Source organism: Elephantulus edwardii, unplaced genomic scaffold (assembly GCF_000299155.1).
Source record: "Elephantulus edwardii isolate Elephantulus edwardi_28Jun2011 unplaced genomic scaffold, EleEdw1.0 scaffold00232, whole genome shotgun sequence".
In the NCBI taxonomy this organism is placed as follows: domain Eukaryota; kingdom Metazoa; phylum Chordata; class Mammalia; order Macroscelidea; family Macroscelididae; genus Elephantulus; species Elephantulus edwardii.
The window spans coordinates 3,892,857-3,904,477 of record NW_006399982.1 but is presented as its reverse complement, the minus strand read 5'-3'; the positions used below and the strand labels follow the sequence as shown (position 1 = coordinate 3,904,477).

Genomic DNA, 11,621 nt, shown 5'->3' with positions numbered 1-11,621 from the left:
CGATAAACATGGGTGTGCATATATCTGCTTGGATGTCAGCTATGGTCTCTTCAGGGTATATTCCCAGTAGTGGAATTGCTGGGTCAAATGACATCTCTATTTGCAACTTTTTTAGAAAGCGCCATACCGCCTTCCACAGTGGTTGCACCATTTTGCACTTCCACCAACAACAATGAAGAAGGGTTCCAGATTCTCCACAACCTCATCAGCATTTGTTGCTTGCTGTTCTGTTAAATTTTGCTATTCTGACTGAGGTGAGATGATATCTCACAGTTGTTTTACTTGTTTAATTTCTTAACCACTACTCCTGCGGGTGTTGATTATGGATCCAAGTAAAGTGAAATCTTTGGCATCTTCAGTCTTTTCCCATTTATCATCAGATTGCATATTGGTTCAGTAGGAAAAGAATTTTTTCCAGGATTTTTCCTGATTTTGAGGTGTAAGTCACATTAAAAGCTATAGTGTTTTATCTTTTTCAAAAGTATTTTCAAGTCCTCTTCACTTTGAGCAAGCAAGGTTGTACCGTATGCATATGACAGGTTCTTGGTGATTCTTCCTTCTATCCTGATGCCACATTCTTCTTCATATAGTCCACTTTCCGGGATTATTTGCTCAGCATACGTATTCAGTAGATACGGAGAATGGGTATAACCCTGACACCACTTTTTCTGACTTCAAGCTCACATGAAGGGTGATACCAAATAGGTAATTATGTCTGCTCCTTCTGCTGATGCCCCCATGTTTGTGATGTGTGTGAACCATGAGAAGTATGACAACTCTCTCAAGATTGTCAACAATGCCTCCTGCACCACCTCTCTGGCAAGGTCACCCATGACAACTTTGGCATCAGAGAAGGACTCATGACCACCATCCATGCCATCACTACCACCCAGAAGAATGTGGATGGCCCCTCTGGAAAGCTGTTGCATGTTGGCTGTGGAGCTGCCCAAAACATCTACTGGCACTGCCAAGGCTGTGGGCAAGGTCACCCCTAAGCTGAATCAGAAACTTACTGACATGGCTTTCCATGTCCCCACCCCTAATGTGTCAGTCATAGGTCTGACCTGCCATCTGAACAAAGTTGCCAAATATGACATTGAGAAAGTAGTAAAGCAGGCATCAGAAGGGCCCCTAAAGGGCATTCTGGGATATACTCAAGACCACGTTGTCTCCTGTGACTTTAACAGTGACACCTGCCTTTCTACATTTGATGCTGGGGCTGGCATTGCCATAAATGACCACATTGTCAAACTCATTTCCTGGTATTACAGTGAGTTTGGCTAGCAGCTGGTTGATGGACCTCCCAAGAATAACAACCCCTTGAACCACCAGCCCCAGAACCAGAAGAGAGAGAGACCTTCAGCTGCTGGAGAGTCCTTTCCCTAAATCGATCCCCCTACAGACTGAGAATCTCACATCCTTGACACAGTTTCCGTCCAGTCCCTCTGAGAAAGGGGAGAGTCTTAGAAAGCCCATCTTGTCATGTACCATCAAAAAAGTACACTATACTAAAAGGAAAAAAAGTTAAGGGCGAGCTTAACAGCAAGTGACAACAGTAGCATATACTTCTCTAGGCCCGTGTATCTCATTTTGTGTGAAAAGCAAAAGGCTCAGGCAGACCACCTTGCTCCTCATAATATCAGCATTCTGCCTTGCTGAGGGAGTCTGGTGGGCTAGTCAGTAGGGAGCTGCACTGCTAATCCAAAGGCAGTGACTTTCTCCACAGGATAAAGACGTACAGTCTCCTCACATAGTAATTTACAGCTTCCCTAAAACCCACTAGAGGGGTCAGCTATTAGATGAGCCCAACTCCCTGGCAAATGAGCTTTCTTCTTTTCTGCCTTGCTGGTCAACTGAGAATAGGAAGTGCGTGTGGGGATATATAGCAGCTGGGGGATGGGAGGAGTCAGGGTCAGCATCTTAGTAGAATCTGATTAAGATGGAGATTAATTTATTTGTTGACATGAGATGATTAAACTCCCAAAATGAATTTTGAAAGACAGCGGTATATATATTATAGAGACAGTAATTAAAACTAATTACTGTGGTAGATGTTTTGCATTTCTTTGGCACTTTGTATTTATATTTTGCATTCACTTATTAGCTCTTCACTACATCAGCCTTATGATCTGACTAATTACCACAGAGGGAACTCTGGTGACCTAGTGGGTAAGGAGCCGTGCTGTCAATCCTAAGGAATGCAGTTCGAATGCATCAGCTGCTCCATGGGAGAAAGCTGTGCAGTCTCCTCCCATGAGATTTGTTGTTGTTCTTCTTGTTAGGTGCCTTCAAATCGAGTACAACTCATAGCAACCCTGTGAACAAGATACTTGAAAACCCTCTTCTATCCTGTGTCATCCTCATTTATGACAAAATGACCATTTCAGCAGTTCATCTGGTTGAGAATCTTCCACTCTTTTGCAGCCCCTCTATCTTTCCCAGCATAATGTCCCTCTCTAATAAACAGCCTCTCCTAACAACATGTCCAGAGTATGTGAGACAAAGCTTTGCCATCTTTGCCTCCAAGGAACACTCTGGCTGTACTTTCTCCAATACATATTCCCATCTCCCATGCAATTTACTGCCCCTGAAAAACCACTGAACGGTCAGCTGTGAATCAGGTCTGACTTAGTGGCATATAACAACAACAGTTATTACAGATGTTTGTATTTGTCTTCAGAGAAGAATGATACTTAAGCTGCTTTGGCCACATAATAAAATGAGAATTCAAAATCCTCATTGCAGAAATTTTATGTGCTCATTTTGTGGCTTTGAAATTGGAAAAAAAATTAGAACCCGAATATTATCATTTCGCTAAAAAGAATAACTCATGAATATGATTCAGTGCTCTTTTAAAAAAACTATATATGTAGGTACATAATAGGAAGCTCTGATGGCCTAGTGGCAAGAACCTGAACTGCAATCCTGAAGGCATGTAGTTCAAATCCACAAGCTGCTCTGTGGGAGAAAGATAGGCAGTCTCCACCAGAGCAATTAACTGCCTCTGAAAACCCGCCAGAAGGTCAGCTATGGATTGGTTTGCAGGTACATAATAGCAATACTAACTTCTAAACTTCTGTTTCCTTTTTTTATTATTAATTTTTTTCTTCTAACCACTGGGCCAATTGGCAGCATCAGCATGGATGGTGAGGAGATTGAGATAGTTAACAGTTTTAATTTACTTGACTCCACGGTCAACACTCTTGGTAACAGCAGCCAGGAAATCAGGAGACGAATTGCATTGGGAAAGTCAGCTGTGAGGGACCTCTCAAGAGTACTGAAGAGCAATGATGTCAGGCTGGAGACTAAGGTGCACCTGATCCAGGCTATAGTCTTCGCAGTTATGTGCTATGCATCAGAGAGTTGGACAGTGAATAGGGATGATAGAAAGAGGATTGATGCCTTTGAGCTGTGGTGCTGGAGAAGAGTGTTGAATATACCATGGACTGCTAGGAGAACAAACAGGTTTGTCCTGGAGAGGGTGAAGCCAGAGTGTTCCCTGGAGTCAAGGATTCTGAAGCTTCGTCTGACATATTTTGGGCATGTTGCAAGGAGGGACTGGTCCTTGGAAAGGAAGATCATGTTTGGCAGAGTGGAGGGGAAGCGAAGGAGAGGAAGACATTTGGTGAGATGGATCGATTCTGTGACTGGAGTGGTGGGAATAAGTGCGTTTGAGATGGCTAGGTTGGCACAGGATAGAACAGCATTTAGAGCTCTTGTACATAGGGTCGCTATGAGTCGCAAGCGACTCAATGGCATATAACAACAACAACAACAACATTGGTTTGCATGCAGAGGTCCTCTGCATTGTGTTTCATTTATATACATTGTGTTTCATGCAGTCCTCTATTCACATTGTTGTTGTTTTTATGTGCTGTTGAGTCACTTGCAGCTCATAGCAACCCTATGTACAACAGCTCTGAATTCAGCTCTGTCTTGAGCCAAGCTCATTGTCTTTGACACACCTACCCCCATTACCCCAGTCACTGAGTCAATCCATCTCATCGAGGGTGTCCCTCTCTTGCACTGTCCCTACACCCTTCTAAGCATAATATCCCTCTCCATGGACTGATCCCTCCTTCCAAAGTATGTCAGATGGAGCTTCAGAATCCTTGCCTCCAAGGAGCAGCCTGGTTTCACCTTCTATAGGAATGGGAATCCCAGAATATTTGATTGTGCTTATGCAAAACCTATACTTGAACCATGAGGCAGTCGTCAGAACAGAGGAAGGAGACACTACATGGTTCAAAATCGGGAAGGGTGTCTGCCAGGGATGTATTATTCTGTCTCCATACCTTTTCAATCTATATAGATCACCTGGGACACTGGGCTGTACAAGGAGGAATGTGGCATCAGAATTGGAGGAAGATTCATCAACAACCTGCGTTATGCAGATGACACAACCCTGCTTGCGGAAACTGAGGAGGACTTGAAGCACTTGCTACAGGTCAAGGACTGCAGCCTTCAATATGGTCTGAAACTCAACATCAAGAAAACAAAGATTTTCACCACTGGGCCAATTGGTATCATCGTTATGGATGGTGAAGAGATTGAGATTGTTAAGTTTTAGTTTACTTGGCTCCACAATCAACACTCTTGATACCAGCAACCGGGAAATCAAGACACAAATTGCATTGGGTAAGTCAACTGTCAGGGACCTCTTCAGAGCACTGACAAGCAACGATGTCAGGCTGGAGACTAAGGTGCGCCTCATCCAGGCCATAGTCTTTGCAATTGCATGTTATGCGTCAGAGAGCTGGACAATGACTAAGGATGATAGAGAATTGATGCCTTTGAGCTGTGGTGCTTGAGAAGAGTGTTGAATATACCATGGACTGCTAGGAGAACAAACAAGTTCTGGAGAGGGTGAAACTGGGCTGCTCCTTGGAGGCAAGGATTCTGAAGCTCCATCTGATATACTTTGGGCATGTTGCAAGGAGGGGTCAGTCCTTGGAAAGGGACATCATGTTTGGGAGGGTGGAGGGACAGCTTGAGAGGAAGACCCTCAATGAGATGAATCAATTTAGTGATTAGGGTAATGGGAGTAGATGTGTCGAAAACATTGAGGTTGGCACAAGATAGAGCAGGGTTTAGGGCTCTTGTACATAGGGTCGCTATTAATTGCAAGCAACTCGACAGCACATAACAACAACAAACAGGATGAACCTGTTTGTTCTCCTATCAGTCTGTGTTATATTTAATACTCTTTTCCAGCACCACAGTTCATAGGCATCAGTCTTCTTCCATCATCCTTAGTCATCGCCCAGATTTCTGATCCATAGCAGGTAATTGCAAAGACCATGGCCTGGATTAGGCATACCTTAATCTCTAGACTGACATCTTTGTTCTTCAGTACTCTAGAAAGGTCCTGACAGCAGATTTTCCCAATGCAATTTGTCTTTTGATTTCCTGACTGCTGGTGCCAAGAGTGTTGATTGTGGATCCAAGCAAGTTGAAGCTGTTAACAATCTCAGTCTCTTCATTGTCTATCATGATGCTGCCAATTGGCCCAGTGGTGTTTCATGTTATCATTCCTATATATTGTGTTTTATAAAATTAATCACCATTGATCCATGCCCACTATTTCCTCAAACTTTTTAAGAAAATTAACAGTGTATTATGTAAGTCATAGAATTTCTGCATACCAAGTGCTTAGCATAATGCTAAGTGCATTTGTTTAGTAAGTGATTAATAAATACAACCAATTTTAATTCTATAAAAACCAATGTAGTCTGTTTATTCTCATTGTTGTCATTTAATTAGTCTAGTGTTCCTTGTGATAGTAGGGAGAGTTCCCCAGATTCCATTAGAGTATCATGAATTTCTTCCAGGTCTGAGAGTTCCCAGGCTTAAATGATGCAGAACCGGAGTTTCTCCCAGGCCTGGTTCATTAGCTGAGTCTTATCTGCATAGAGCACATCCCAAAAGAGAAAGGAGCAAAGGTCAAGAAAGAATATGCAAAACAGGCAGAGAAATAGTTAAAGATAGAGTAAACTTTACTAAGTAATAAAGATACACAAAGTAAATTTTACTAAGAAAAGATAAACCCACAAGAGAGGAGGGTGAGTCTGTCCTCAAGAAAGGTGAGAACTGACATGGCCCTTTTTCGTCTGCTATTAATATATAGCCTTCTTTTATTATATAAACTCCTAAACTCATTAGTATACTCACGCTCTTTGTAGAGAAGGTCCAGTGTCACTGGTCACTGCTGGAAAGGATAACCAGCAGCATCTGCTGATTAATCTGCTGCTTGGATTCCATCCTGTTTCTCTCCTCAGGCCTTTGTCACCATATTTTCTTTGTTTTCTCTTGTGCTAATACTTGTGCCTTTGGATGAAGATTCACTGTTGTTTCTATGGAGTTGATGTCTGGGCTTTGGTCTTGCTCATACAGCTAAACAGTTAAACCATATGGAAGGAACTAGAGGGGATGATTCCAAAGTACAGAAGCAGCACAGTGTACGGTAATTTTAATGAACCTTAAAAGAGCCCGTTTTAGTGCACAGCAAGCATGGAGGTCCTTAAAAGAACCATTGTTTGCCTTGCTTGAAATAGTCCTGGAGTGTCAAGCCCTTGTTACAGCAGGTGGGCCCAGTGGATATTCACCTTGCTGAGAGGAAAGGTGAGATAGGAAGAAAGGTTAAAATAAAGGCAATTTGTTAGCAAAGATATGTTCCAGAGAGAGGAATGGAACAGGTCACTTTCCATTGAAAAGGAGACAAGGGGAACACTTAATGATAGTTATGTTCCTAAGAGAGTAACAAGGCACTCTTCAAAGGTAAAGAAATGGAGAAGACTCTGGACCATGAGAGTTAGGGGATAATATAGCTGACTCACTTCCTCATTTGGACGTACTTTAGGTCTTGAGTCTGGACCAATAGGAGGTCATGGGAAGTTCAAAATTTGGTGGGCAGTTCTTTTCCCAATCCATTGTTGCTAGAATCACTGGTCATATCACCTAGTCTCTGGAGTACCTAAAACACTCATGAAGCTGCTTTGGGGATAGTTTTACTACACATGTCAAGACTGTTAGGTGTTTTGTTGTTGTTGGGTGCTATCTATTGGACTACGACTCATAGTGACCCCCTGAACAGCAGACCAAACCCTGCCCTATTATGCAACTATCCTCACCATCCGTAATACACTTGACCCCATTACTCCAGCCACTGTGTTAATTCATCTCATTGAGGGTCTTCCTCTCTTTCATGGCCCTCCCCCTTCCAAGTTTGATATCCTTTTCCAAGGATTGACCTCTCTTTTTTTAATTAAATTTTAATTTTAACTTTAATGAACATTTACAGAGATTTTGGGTTTCCATTCATTCATTGTTGCACTATTTTCTCTACCCTCCCCCCCTAGTTTGTTCCTCTTTTTTTCCCCCCTTGAAAGTCTGTTTTAATTGTCCCATTGCCACAGTGCTTGTCAAAGCCAGTTCTGATTAATCTCCTTTGTCAGAGTATCCTTTGCCATTCCCTATCACTCCTCCCTGAGAGAGACTTCACCCTGATTCATAAGGAAAAGGGGATGGCGTATTCTCTTAGCTACTTCCTGCTGAAAAGGGACGCTGTAGGTTTCAGGGTGAAGATCTTCTCTCACTACCCTAAAGGGCCCCTTTGACAATAGGAAACACGTAGTCTACTGTGGAGATTGATTTTGGAATTTAGATGCACTGTTATCAATTGTGCTTAGCCGTACATGTTCATATCCTTGAAGATGTATCATGGACCTGTTGCAGCCTAGAAGACACAAATTTAACTAACAAGTTAAAAGTACGTGAGTCAAAAATTAAAAGCAATAATATTCCTAGTAGATGTTCTAACAGTGGCACAAATCAAGTTGCAGAGGGAAGGTAGTTCTTAAAATAAAAGGCCTATTGACTAGTACTTTGTCTATTATGGTATAAAGGTTAGGAACCGCAAGATATAGAGGCTCAACTATGTCATTGATTGTTCTGGATTGACCTTTCTTAACAACATGCTGAATGGAGTTTCATCACTCTTCCCTCCAAGGAGAACTCTGGCTGCACCTTCTCCAAGAAATATTTCTTTATTCTTCTGGCAGTCTATGAGATACTCAGTACTTTTCTCCAACACCACAGCTCAAAGACATCAATTTTCCTACTGTCATCCTCAATAAGTGTCCAACTTTCAGATACATAAGAAGTAATTGGAAAGACCATGGCTTGAATCAGGTGCACCTTAGTCTTAAAACTGACATTGCTGCTCTTCAGTACCTTGGAGAAGTCCCTGGCAGCAGACATCCCCCTTGCAATATTTCTTTTGATTTCTTGATGGCTGTTGCCAAGGGTGTTGATTGTAGATCCAAGCAAGATGAAATCATTAACCACTTCAATCTTCTCTTCATCTATCATGATGTACTGGCCCAGTAGTGAGGATTTTTGGTTTTTTGATGTTGAGATGTAGTCCATATATTGAAGGTGTAATTCATATTTAAGATGCAATCTATATTGTAGTCTTTGACCTTCACAGGTCTTCCTTGCTTTCGGTTAATAAAGTTGTGTCATCTGCAAACTACAGATGACATATATGAAAACCTTTCTTCAATTCTGATACCATATTCTTCTTCATAAAGTCCATCTTGAACACCAATTTATTCCATGTGAAATATATACCTAGACAAAGAGGCTGTTATCTGAACAGAGCAGGGAAATAGAGCATAGTTTTAAATCAAGAAAGGTGTATGAAAGGGCTGTATCCTTTCTCCGTACCTGTTCAGTCTTAAAGTGCTTTGTTGTTAAATGCTATTGGGTCAAATATGACTCATAACAACACTATGAGCAGTACATATGAACTCTGCCCTATCCTGTGTCATCATATGAGTCCATTTCATATCTGTCCTTTTATCATGATCTAGTAGTGATCCAGTTTACTGATCCAGTAGTGAATATTTTTGTTTTCTTTATATTGAAGTATAATGTAAAATGAAGGCTAACTGAGAAGAAATGTCACATAAAGGTATTATAAACTTCCATAGCCCAGGGTTTTTCCTGAAGGAATGAGATAAAGGGAGAGGTGTATTGGCCAGGTAGCAAATAAAGATGAGTTCATTGATTAAATCCTCAGGACATGCAGCCATCTGAAGGCCAGGCAGTACAGAAACACTCCAAGGTTCTTACTGTTACCTTATCCTCAGGTGGTTAGTGTTCAGTGGGAGAAAAATGGGCAGTCTCCTTCTGTGCAATTAACTACCTCTGAAAACCTCCTGGAGGGTCAGCCACGCGTCAGTTCCCAATCAGTGGTAGGCAACAACAATCCCACAGCATTATATGTGAAAGCTGGACAATAAATAAGAAACACAGAGGTAAGATTGGTGCCTTTGGATGTGATATTGGAGAAGAACATTGAATATAGCAAGTAAAGGCACCAAAAAGTTGTGGAAGAATTACTATAAGAAAACTTCCCAGCCATAATGAAGAATAAGAGAGTATATATTCAATAACCTGAGCCAACATCATATAGAACAAACCCCAAAAGAAAAACACCAAGGCATATCATAGTCAAATTTGCCAGAACCAAAGATAAGGACAGAATTCTGAAAGCAGCTAGGGAGAAACAAAGAGTAACCTATAAGGGAGAGCAGATAAGATTAAATCCTGATTTCTCAGCAGAAACCATGCAAGCAAGAAGAGAGTAGAATGACGTATATCAAACACTCAAAGAACACAAGTGTCAACCAAGAATATTTTACCCAGTAAAATTGTCCATCAAATATGAAGGAGAAATCAAGATATTCCCAGACAAAAAGAACCTAAGGGAGTTTGTAAAAACAAGACCAGCATTGCAGGAGACGTCCTTCTTACGGAGGTGTGACAAAAAGTAGGAAGAACCAAAGTAACTAGCAAAAACACCAAAAAGAACTCAACACAATAATAGCAATAAAACTGTGCCTCTCAATAATCACATTGAATGTGAATTGTTTAAATATGCCACTGAAGAGAGAAAGAGTAGCAGATTGGATTAAAAAAAAAACCAACCACCAAATCCATCAATATGCTGTCTACAAGAGACAGCTGAAAAGTGATTACAAAGAAAGACTAAAAATAAAAGGGTGGGAAAAAATACACCAAGCAAATGGCAACCAGAAAAAAGCAGTAGTAGTAGTGATATTAATCTCTGGTAAAATAAATTTCAATGCAAAAAGCATTACAAAGGACAAGGAAGGTTACTACATAATGTTTAAAGGGTCAATAGAACAAGAGGACATAACAATAATGTCTATGCATCAAATGATAGAGCTGCAAAATATATAAAACAAACATTAACAAAACTGAAAAAGGAAACAGACAACACCACTACAGTAGTTGGGAGACTTTGGTACACAATTCTTAAGAAAAGACAGAACTATCAGAAAGAAACTCATCAAAGATGCTGAAGAATTAAACTACACAATAAACCAACTTGATCTCACAGATACTTATAGGCTAATGCACCCCAAAAAAGCACAGTATATCTTCTTCTCCAATGTGCATGGAATGTTCTTGAAAATAGATCACATTTTAGGTCACAAGGCAAGCATCAATAAATTAAAAAACATAGAAGTAATACAGAGCATCTTCTCAGATCACAGTGCTACAAAATCAGGAATTAATAACAAGAGGAAAAAGACCAAAAAACCATACATGTGGAGACTGAACAACACCTTGCTTGAACATGAGTGGGTACTGGAAGAAATAAAAAATGAAATTAAAAAGTTTCTTGAAACACATGACAAGAAAAACACAACTTACCAAAACCTTTGGGAAACAGCCAAAGCCATAATCAGAGGTCAATTTATAGTAATAAGCAAACACATCAAAAGGCAGGAAAAAAATTACCATTGATTCTCTAACCCAACATCTCCAACAAATTTAAAAAGAACAGCAAGGAAACCAACACTCTCTAAAAAAACCCTGAAATTATAAAAATTAGGGCAGAAATAAATGAAATAAAAATAAAAAACCATAAACAAAACTAGAAGTTAGTTTTTTGAAGAGTTCAATAAAATCTACAGACTCCTAGCAAAACCAACAAAGCAAAAGGCACAAATAATCTGAATAAAAGATGAAACAGGCAATGTCACAACAGAACCAACTAAGAGAAAAAGGCTAACAATGGAATATTATGGAAAAACTGTATGCAAACAAATATGAAAACCTAGAGAAAATGGAAAAATAACTTTGACATTTACAACCTACCTAAACTGACACAAACCGAAATTGAACACCTGAACAGACCCATTACAAAGAAGAAATTGGAAAGGTAATAAAACAACTTCTAGCCAAAAAAAGCCCAGGACCAGATGGTTTTACAAGTTAATTTTATCAAACATTCAGAGAAGAACTGTCACCAATCCTACATAAACTATTTCAGAAAATAGAAAAAGATGGAATTCTCCCAGACTCATTCCATGAAGCAAACATATCATTGATACCAAAGCCAGGTAACGACACCACCAAAATAGAAAACTATAGGCCAGTATCTCTCATGAACATAGATGCAAAACTCCTGAATAAAATCCTGGCCAATAGAATTCAACAATACATTTAAAAAAATAAAATAAAATAAAAAATTCACCATGACCAAGTGGGATTCATAACAGGTCTGCAAGGATGGCTCAACATAA

General features: G+C 40.2%; 1 pseudogene; it reads left to right on the top strand.

Annotated features, from left to right (window-relative positions):
- The first annotated feature begins 8 nt into the window (after positions 1-8).
- LOC102861827 lies at positions 9-1,284 on the top strand (annotated as a pseudogene).
- Positions 1,285-11,621: the final 10,337 nt, after the last annotated feature.